Below are 11,068 nucleotides of genomic sequence, written 5' to 3' on the forward strand. Positions count from 1 at the left end.
TATAAATTAAATACTAGAGAGGAGGCCTAACTCGAATCGGGAGAAACACAAATAAATTAAGAAAGAAAGTGCGGACCCTGACTCGAATACAGCCTGCCTCATTTTGAAAATAGACTTAAATGTGAGAAACGCCACACCATAGTCACTCACATAAAACAATAGGTTCTATTTTAATTTCAACTGGTAGTATACCGTTCATCACGCCGGAATTCTAAATTGCAAGTTAATTCAAAAGCAAATAGTTTTTATACCAGGACAAACAAATAAATTTGAAAAGTCCATAGAAAAATATATATTAAGACAACAGGGACAAATTTGACATAGTTTTGCTGTCCCTACACACAGACTATATAGCATACACACACTATAGCATTGATACACATAGCATGCACGTAACATAGGAAATCCTTGACAAAGATGCCTAAAAATCAAGGATATGAAATCTGAAAATGGGAATAAGACCCATGTTTCAGACTACTACCCTTTAGAAAACACTAGGACTAATTATAAACTCAAAGTTTGATCAAAATTCTTTTTTTAAAACTTTAAACAAGCACACACATCTTGGGGTATACAAGAGTACATGAAAACACTTTATTTTTTTGGGGGGGAGGGGAATCTGTCTGGTGCCCCCCCCAAAAAAAAATAAAAAAAAATAATACTTTCGTAACCCATACTAGCGAAAGATTATCATTTGCACTCACATTGCATGTTCTTTAAAATAATGATTTTTTTTTATTTGCGAGATATCGTCGTATAGTTAACCTGGATACAATACAATCTTGGTCCGTTTGCACCTTGTAACTTATCATGCGTGAATGGCAGGCGCCTTCAAGCAATCTGGTGATATTTTCGTCTCTTTTGCGATATTTTTTTAATCTGACATTGGCGATACACACACAGTAAGGATGCATATGCATGCCGGCATCCGCTACATTTACGGGAGTTCGTTGATATATTTTGTTCTATAAATTTCGCATGATGAAAAAAGAAGGAATACATTATAACAATGCAAGGTTAGTTTCTTTTATTTTATTTTCAATCAAGTGTTTGTTTAATGTACCGTGCCGGGGTGGGGTGGGATGGGGGGGGGGGGCACAAATTCAACACAAAATTAGTTCCTTTCTTATCTGCATGGAATAATGGAGCAAATATGATTGACGATATTGACTAGTAATAACAAGCTTTCAATTTACGCGGCACACAAGAAGACAACTTGAAAAATAGGAACAAACAATAAAATTAACTGGTAACTTCGCACTTGCTCAAGGCTTTGTAGTTACAATGGGGGGGGGGGAGTATTTTCTGTGCTATTCTCTGGTTAGGCATGACTATTTCGCAGAAATACAAACAAATCTTTTGAGTTGAGCATAAAAGACAATTATTTCTTTTCCTTCATACATTTACGATGCTCTCAAAAGACCCACATATTTAGGTAAAATTATGACCGTTACCTGGCGTTACTGAGCTGAAAAGATGCCGAGTAAACTTACGAATTACGCCACGTAAAATGTATAAACAACACTTGGCAACTTTTAATGATAAAAGTTGGTGTTTTTATTTATTTACTTATTTATTTAGTTATCAGAACTCTTTCAGAATAGCAATGTAATTGCCGATTATACAGCTCGCCTCTAAGAAGATTTTCGTAGTTTCCAACTGCCATCCATAAAATAAGTTTATGCCAAAGTGATCGTGACCTACAAAATGTTGGCCATTGTCAAAGGGCATAACATTCATAAAACAATAAAGAGCATTCCTTTTTGTTTTATCAAAGCAGCGGAACCATAATGAGTTGATAAAACACAAGGATATTTGTTGTTGTTTTGCAAACCACTGCTAATAAAATCAGCTTCAGAAACTATTATTATTGTCCGCCATAGAGGAAAGAGTTTACAAGGTGGAAATCGCTGACTGTCAGTATCCCTGGAATGACAACTCTAACTAGTTTGTGCATCAGTAAATAATCTTGAGTAGCCACTGCACCTGAAAAGCATGCAGTCCATTCATCGAATACCTCCTATTCATTCATTGTATAATACACATTTTACTTACTAAGAATACCCTATCACAGTATAAATGTTTAGTCATAAATTGGGAAAGTTTACAACTGGATATGCATATTTATTTCTATTTTAACCGTACTGTCATAAAGGTACTTCTGTGGAGGCTAGTGTGTATATGTCATGATGAAAGCTTATGTCATCAATAGTTTTCTTCTTTGCTCTTTACAAAAAATCAAAATAATAAGATTTTCGTTCATCTTTTGTTAGATTTCATATTTTCTTGAGAATTTTTTTAAAAATGTATCTGGAAAGTAAACATAAAAAATACGATAATTTAAGAAATGAAATTTGGGTCTCCAACTAAAGAATTTATATATTATTAGTTACTACTCAGTAATTTTTAATTATTCATAAATGATTGTAAGAGAAATCAGTTTTACTATGTAAAAGTGCGAGTTTGCTCCATTTACAGAAGGTTTACTTGCTATTCTCTTTGTATAATTCTCCCAGCTTTAAACTGCAGATACAGAACATTATAGAAGACAGCGAATTTCAGTCTTAACCTAAAGCTCGATGCTGGAGAAGAGGTCACTAAATTACCGTTTCCATAGTTACACACTGATCAGATAGAGCAGTCTCCCGCAGGTATCATTCCCTATAGATGAATTAGAGGCCAAGTAAACTGCCTTCATTTCATGAGCTATACTAGTGTAGTATAGATGAAATAAGTTTTAAATTGCAAAAGTTGTCTCTTTTGTAACCAAAGTGCAAATCAATAAAGGAATATAATGACATGTAAAATTACATGAACAACAATGAAGGATCTTTTACGAGAGTCGCAAAAGATTGAAACTATTTAACGAATTTCATAAATTTCATTTTAAATAATCTTAAATGTAAGATTATGTTATGTGTATCACGTGACAGAAATGATATTCAATAAAAAGCATAAAATAGGTTACATAATTGACTTTAAATTACAATCGTCATTACACCTTCAATTCATATGTCGTCATGCCGGCATTTGCTGAGTTATTGGGTGTTATTAAACGTATCATATAGTTACGTATGATACTGGAAAATATCATATGGGTATATTAATCTTAAGAGGAGCCACACTGGCTCAGTAGTTAGCGTCTCAGACCTGCGACCGAAAGGATGCAGGTTCAACCCCTGCCATCGGATCAAATCCTCGACCTTATTGGAAAATAATGAGATAACAAGTACATTCTACAAAGACATGGAACCTATTGCCTCCACTGAAACGTACGAAATGATCATCTAAATTTGCAACAAGTGATCAGGAGAAGTGCGACCTGTTGAACTCGCAAGTTTGATATGTTACACGTTTAAAAAATTATGATAAACAGTTACCGCATTTTGAAGTTAGAAATCAAACTTTTATTTCTGCCATCATTATATATAAACAAGAAATTATAGATGTAATAACTAGTCTTGACCTAAACAAAACCGCTGGAACCAATCCAATAAGTAATAAACTTGTACAAGTATAGTTGAAGAAATGTATGTTCCATTGCAAATACTTTTAAATAAATCACTCCAAGCCAGCGTGTTCCCAACACAGTGCAAGCTAGCGCATGACATACCGATGTATAAGAAAGGAGATAAAACACTACCGTCTAAATACAGACTAATTGTTGACTTCGGCTAAATTATATACACTATTCATAAGTCCAAACTTAGAATATGCTTCTGAAGTCTGGGATAATTGCTCTATTAAAGATTCGGAAAGATCAGAATAAAGGGGGGAAAATCAGATGGAAGATGCACGGATCGTTCCAGATCTATACCCATTAATTCTTCCTGATAGTCTCTTTATGCGGAAACTGTTTGGTTTGCACAACGAAGGAAAAGGAAGAGATTATGCATTATGTATTCGATTATAAATACTCAAGTACCTAACTATTTAAGCGAACTTCTTCCACAAAGGATATATGAGGCATCTAATTATTGTCTACGTTACTCTCAAAGTATCACACCAATCTCTACCAAACTTTATATTTTCACATGACCTTTTACCATATACGACTCGTCTTTAGAACTCTCTCCCTGATGATATCCGAAATCCTCCAAATCTTTCTATTTTTAAGAAACGTTTCTCTAATTTAACTAACGGGTCATCACACAAGCAGAAAGACATCTTTTTGTTGGTGGATAGTCACGTCACTTTTCAATGATAAATCTAGACTTAACCAAGAAGTGTGTTGAAAGGTAGAGCGAAAGAGCTGGGATCTTTGGCATTAGGTAAGGGGCAATAGACAAAGTGTTCAACTTCTTCATTATCATAAACACATGCACACGTGAAAGAGTTAACTAAATTCACCATGTAAAGGTCGGATTTCAGGAGACTACCTGCTTGTCTAAGTTTAGTATGAAGGATATTAAGATGACATTTGTCAGTAGCATAATTTTAGCTTGATGACCCGTTAGTTGAATTAGAAAAACGTTTCGTAAAAACAGAAAGATTTGGAGGATGAGAAACCTATAAATTGATATCAAATGTGTTAACATCGGTGGTTCTTTACAATTGGCATGACTCATTTGATTATATACAAACCATCAAAAAACGGCAAGGGTAGAAGTGGGTAGCAAAGATATGAAGATCGGTAAGTCGCAAGCAATACCGAGACAAAAAAGGCAACTTTCAAGGTAGCATTTTGACACATTTATATTGACACGGGTCGTTTTAGACTAATGAGAAACCAATAAATGGATATCAAATATGTCCAAATCTTTGGGGTTTTTTTTACGATTAACATGACATATTTAGCCTTATAGAAAACGATCATGTTGCAAGGATATAGGCGCACGGACAGAGAAATGAAGATGTACTTAATAAGATACATACACATAATTTTTACTGTTTTATTGCTTAAGTATATGCTTCATATCATTAGTATCAGCATCGAGGTATGTGATACCATCGCAAAACAGCAATGGTAGAGGCACGTAACAAGGATATGAAGACTGGTAATGGTAAAGTCGCAAAAGATACTGGGTAAAATATATAAACTTTTCTAGGTTACATTTTCACATATTTCTGTAGGCATTGATCAATTTAGACTGATGAGAAACCTATGAAATAATACCAGATTTGTCAAAATCTTTGTGTGCTTACGATTGGTGTGACTTATTTGACTCTAAGATAAACGTTCGTGTTGTAAAGATCTAGGAGCACTAACATTCAAATGATTATCATCGAATTATATGGTACCATCTCAAAGCGGCAAGGGTAGAGGCACGTAGGTAGGATATGATGATCCGTTGATGATCCGTAATATCGCAAGCGACACCGAGTAAAAAATATCAACTTTTTTACTTGCATTTTCACTCATTTATATATTTCACAGATCAGTTTAGACTGATGAGAAACCTATCATATGATATCAAATTCGTCTAAATCGCGTGTTTAAAAAAAATTACTATTGTTCTATCTTATTTGCCTATATGGAAAACGCTCATTGAGGAAGACATTGAGCCGACATACAGACACATAAAGATGTACTTTTTAAGATGCATACACATATTATATACTGTTGTATAGCTTTCCCTATATGCTTCAAATCTATACTATTAACATTGAAGTAGGTGGTACCGTGGCAAACGGCAATGGTTGATGCACGTATCAAGGATATGAAGATGGTTAAAGTCGCAACCGATACCAAGCCAAAAATATAAACTTTTTTATTTTGCATTTTCGCACATTTATGTTGGCACAAATCGATTTAGACTGATGCGAAAATATCAACTGATATCAGATTTGTCTAAATCGGGGTTTATTTACTATTGTTATGACTTATTCACCTATATGGAAAACGATCGTATAGGAAGAGAGGGCGAAAGGACAGACAAATGAAGACGTACTTAATAAGATACATACACATATTATTTACTGTTGTACAGCTGTAATTACATGCTTCAAATATATAGTATTAGCAACGAAATATGTGGTACGATCGCAAAACGGCAATGGTAGATTCACGTACCAAGGATATGAAGATCGGTAATGTCGGATCCAATATTCAGTGAAAAGAACAAAACAATTGATTTTGCATTTTCACACATGTCTATTGGCAGATCGACTTAATCTCATGAGAAACCTATCAATTGATATCATACTTGTTAACATCGCTGGTCGTTTGCGATTACTATGACTTATTCGCCTATATGGAAAACGTTCGGATAGGAAGGCACTGTACGCACGGAGAGACAAATGAAGACTTACTTGATAAAAAACATACACACATATTATTTACTGTTGTACAGCTTTCATTATATGCTTCAAATCTATAGTATTATCATCCAAGCATGTGCTACCATCGCAAAACGTGAAGGGTGGAAGCACGTAGCAAGGACACGAAGACAGGCAAAGTCGAAATCGATACCGAATAAACAGATACCAATTTTTTAGTTTGCATTTTACACATTTCGATTGGCAAATATCGATTTAGACTGATGGACAAAATATTAATTGATATTAAATTTTTCAACATCCGTGGTTGTTTACGATCGGCAGGACTTATTCGCCCATATGGACAATGTTCGTATCGTTCGGATCTTGGCGCACGGACAGACACATGAAGACGTACTTAATAAGATACACATAATATTTACTGTTGTATTGCTTTAATTCTATGCTTCAAATCATTGGTATAAACATCGAAGTATGCGATGCCTTCGCAAAAGATCAAGGATAGAGGTACGTATCCAGCATATGAAGATTGGTAACGTCGCAAAGGATACGGGATAAAATATACCTACTTTTCTAGGTTGTATTTCACACATTTCTATAGGCATAGATCGATTTAGACTGATGAGAAACCTATCAATTAATATCAAATTTGTCAAAATCTTTGTTTGCTTACGATTGGCATGACTTATTCGCCTCTAAGGTAAACGTTCGTGTTGTAAAATGCTAGGTGCACAAAACAGACAAATGCTTATCATCGAATTATATGGTACCATCGCAATGCGGCAAGGGTAGAGGGCACGTAGGTAGGATATGATGATCGGTAATGTCGCAAGTGACACCGAGTAAAAAATATCAACCTTTTTACTTTGCATTTTCACACATTTATATTGGCACAGATCGATTTGGACTGAAGAGAAACCTATCAATTCATATCAGATTTGTCAACAACGGTGGTTGTTTATGATTGGTATGACTTTTTTGCCTATATGGAAAATACTCGTTGAGGAAGGCATTGGGCGCACGGACAGACACATAAAGACGTACTTAATAAGATGGATACACGTATTATATACTGCTGTATAGCTTTCCTTATATGCTTCAAATTTATAGTATTAGCGTTGAAGTATGTGGTACCGTGGCAAATGGCAATAGTAGAGCAAGTATCAAGGATATAGATCGGCAAGGTCTAAATCGAAACAGAGTCAAAAATACCAACTTTTTATTTTGCATTTTCACACATTTCTATTGGCACAGATCGATTTAGACTGATGCGAAACCTATCAATTGATCTCAAATTTGTCAACATCGGATTTTTAAAACTATTATTATGACTTATTTGCCTATATGGAAAAGGTTCTTTGAGGAAGACATTGGGCGGACATACAGACACATAAAGATGCACTTTATAAGATGCATACACATATTATATATTGTTGTATAGCTTTCCTTATATGTTTGAGATCTATAATATTAAAATTGAAATATGTGGTACCGTGGCAAACTGCAATTGTAGAGGCACGTATCAAGGATATGAAGATCGTTAAAGTCGCAACCGATATCGAGTCAAAATTACAAACTATTTTATTTTATATTTTTACACAATTCTGTTGGCACAGATCGATTTAGACTGATGAGAAACGTATCAGTTGATATCAAATTTCTCTAAATCGGGGTTTATTTACTACTGTAATGACTTATTCACCTGTTTGTTAAACGATCGTATAGAAGACATTAGGAGAAAAGACAGACAAATGAAGACGTACTTAATAAGATACACACACATATTATTTACTGTTGTACAGCTTTAATTATATTCTTCAAATTTATAGTATTAGCATCGAAATATGTGGTACAATCGCAAAACGGCAATGGTAGTTTCACGTAGCAAGGATATGAAAATCGATAATGTCGCACCCGATATTCAGTAAAAAGAACAATCTTTTTTATTTTGCTTTTTCAAACATGTCTATTGACAGAGATCGACTTAGTCTCATGAAAAACGTATCAATTGATATCAAACTTGTCAACATCGCTGGTTGTTTGCGATTGGTATGACTTATTCACCTATATGGAAAATATTTGGTTAGGAAGGCACTAAACGCAAGGACGTACAAATGAAGACGTACTTCATAAGATGCATACACACATATTATTTACCGTTGTGCAGCTTTTATTATATGTTTCAGATTTATAGAATTAGCATCGAAATAATGTGATACGATCGCAGAACGGGAATGGCAGATGGACGTAGCAAGGAATCAATGATCGGTAACGTTGCAAGCGATACTGAGTGAAAAATATCAACTTTTCTATTTTGCATTTTCACCCATTTATATTGGCACAGATCTATTTAGGCTGATGAAAAACTTATCAACTGACATCAAACGTGTCAAAATCGTTCTTTGTTTGCGATTGGTGTGACTTTTTCGCCCATATGGAAAACGTTCGTATAGGTCAGATGTAGGCACACGGAAAGACAGATAAAGACGTGCTTAATAAGATACATACACATATTTTATAATTATGTACAGCTTTAATTCTATGCTTCAGATCTATAGTATTAGCATGGAAGTATGTGCGACCATCGCAGAACGGGAACGCTGTATGAACGTAGCAAGGATATGAGGATCAGTAAAGTCGAACCCAATATTCAGTAAAAAGTACACGTTTTGTATTTTGCATGTTCACACATGTCTATTGGCACAGATCGAGTTAGACTGATGAGAAACCTATATAATAATATGAAATTTGTCAAAATTGGCGTTTGTTTACTATTGGTATGACTTATTCGTTTATATCGAAACCGTTCGTATAGGAAGGCGTTGGGCGCACGAACATACATATGAAGACGTACTTAATAAGATACATACACATATTATTTACTGTTGTACAGCTTTAATTATATGCTTCAAATCTATAGTATTAGCATCCAATTATGTGCTACCATCCTAAACGGCAAGGGTGGAAGCATCAATGATACGAAGATCGGTAAAGTCGCAAGCGACAATGAGTCACAAATAGCAACTTTTTTATTATTCATTTTCGCCATTTTGTGTGTGTGTGTGTGTGTGTGTGTTTGTGTGTGTGGCATAGATCGATTTAAACTGATGAGAAACCTATAAATTGATATCAAATATGTCGAAATCGGTGGTCGTTTACGATTGGTACAACTTATTTACCTATGTAGAACATGTTCGTGTAGGAAGGCATTTGGCGCACGGTAAGACAAATGAAGACGTACTTGATAAGATATATTAACATGTTATGCTGTTGTTTAGCTTTAATTTTATGCTTGAAATCAGTAGTGTCAGCATCGAAGTATGTTGTAAACTCCACCTCCCCTTAGTACGCTACTGCAAGCACACTTTGTCAAATGCTAACAGGCACTAACTTTCTTGAAAATTATAATTATCAAAAAGATTCTGGATTCGTATATTATAACCTTATAATGCGCCTTCATTTTCCCTCAGGTAGGTCTCCAGGTCGAGTTTTCATGAACAACAGGAAACAATATCGTACATTCTTTGTTAAGCGATCGCTCCGGTGGTGCAGTGTCTCTACAGAGCGTCCGCCTTGGATGCGAGAGGTCGCGGATTTAAACTCCGGCCGAATCATACTAAAGACTTGTGAAAATGGTACTAGCAGCTGCCTCTTTTGGCGCCCATCATTAAGAGGTTAGTGTTTGGATTGGTCGGCCTGGTGTCAGGATAATGTGATTGGGTGGGACAAAACGCTGTATGTTTGTGGCATGATGCCACATTGCTACACGTCATTATAAACTGTCACAATGCAGACATGGTAGCGATATGATTGCAATTTTTGAAAGCTACGTAAAAAATTACACACACACACACACTTTGCTCGGGTATTTGCTATTTGAAGAGATGGAATCTTGTTCATATTTCAACCGCTTTTTATTAATGATCATCGCTGTGACCAACATATACGATAATAATACTCCCGATGATGATGATGATGGTTACTGTTCATGATTTGTTTTATTACTACTGCTCCATGGATATATCATATATCGAACTTGAAAACAGAAGCACTACCAGCAATAAAGCAACTTTGAAAACAAATCGCACTTAGTCGATATAAATATATATTGACATCAAAATGAACGTCAAATGTTCTTGTGCAAATGTATCGAAATGAACTATCACAAGGTAGGTTTTTATTTTATTTATATTTTTTTTTTACTTTTCTAAACCGAAATAAGTAGTACTTCAAGACTCTGTCTATGGTATAAATATGTTCATGTACACTTTTCCATTGTAACTTTAAGTGTATAGACTGCAAATACGATGAAGCACAAATCGAGGACGTCGAGTGGCAACATTGGAACAATATTACTACTTCGGTGCAGAAGGATAGCGACCTATATATGTATTCCTGCCCACTACCATGTAGGATGTATCAAACTGTATATTTCTCAAGCGCTCTTTGTCGAGCGTGCTGGTGTGTGTGTGTAAAACAAAATGGAATATAATAACTTTAACTGAAATATATACAATTAAATTCTATATAAAAGTGATGCGGCACATGGGAGCAAAGCAAAAATGGAAGAAACAAACTTCCGGATCGCTACTATCAACAGTGATGGGATAGACAAAGCGAAAGCAGACAAAATAGCCAAAGAAACAAACTTTGATATAATAATGATACAAGAAACACACTATGGAATTAAACCAGAATTCAAAATTTTAGTAGAAGACAAACTTAACGCAATAAAGATATGCAACAATTTTACAAATAATGATATTAGAGTGGGTTGCAACAATAATATTTTTTTAAAAAAACAGGAAGTAAGCTAGGAAAGGTTTGAGGTGGGGGAATTTTTTTAAGG

This window comes from Sinohyriopsis cumingii, chromosome 17 (genome assembly GCF_028554795.1).
Source record: "Sinohyriopsis cumingii isolate HCF-2022 chromosome 17, ASM2855479v2, whole genome shotgun sequence".
Classification (NCBI taxonomy): Eukaryota; Metazoa; Mollusca; class Bivalvia; order Unionida; family Unionidae; genus Sinohyriopsis; species Sinohyriopsis cumingii.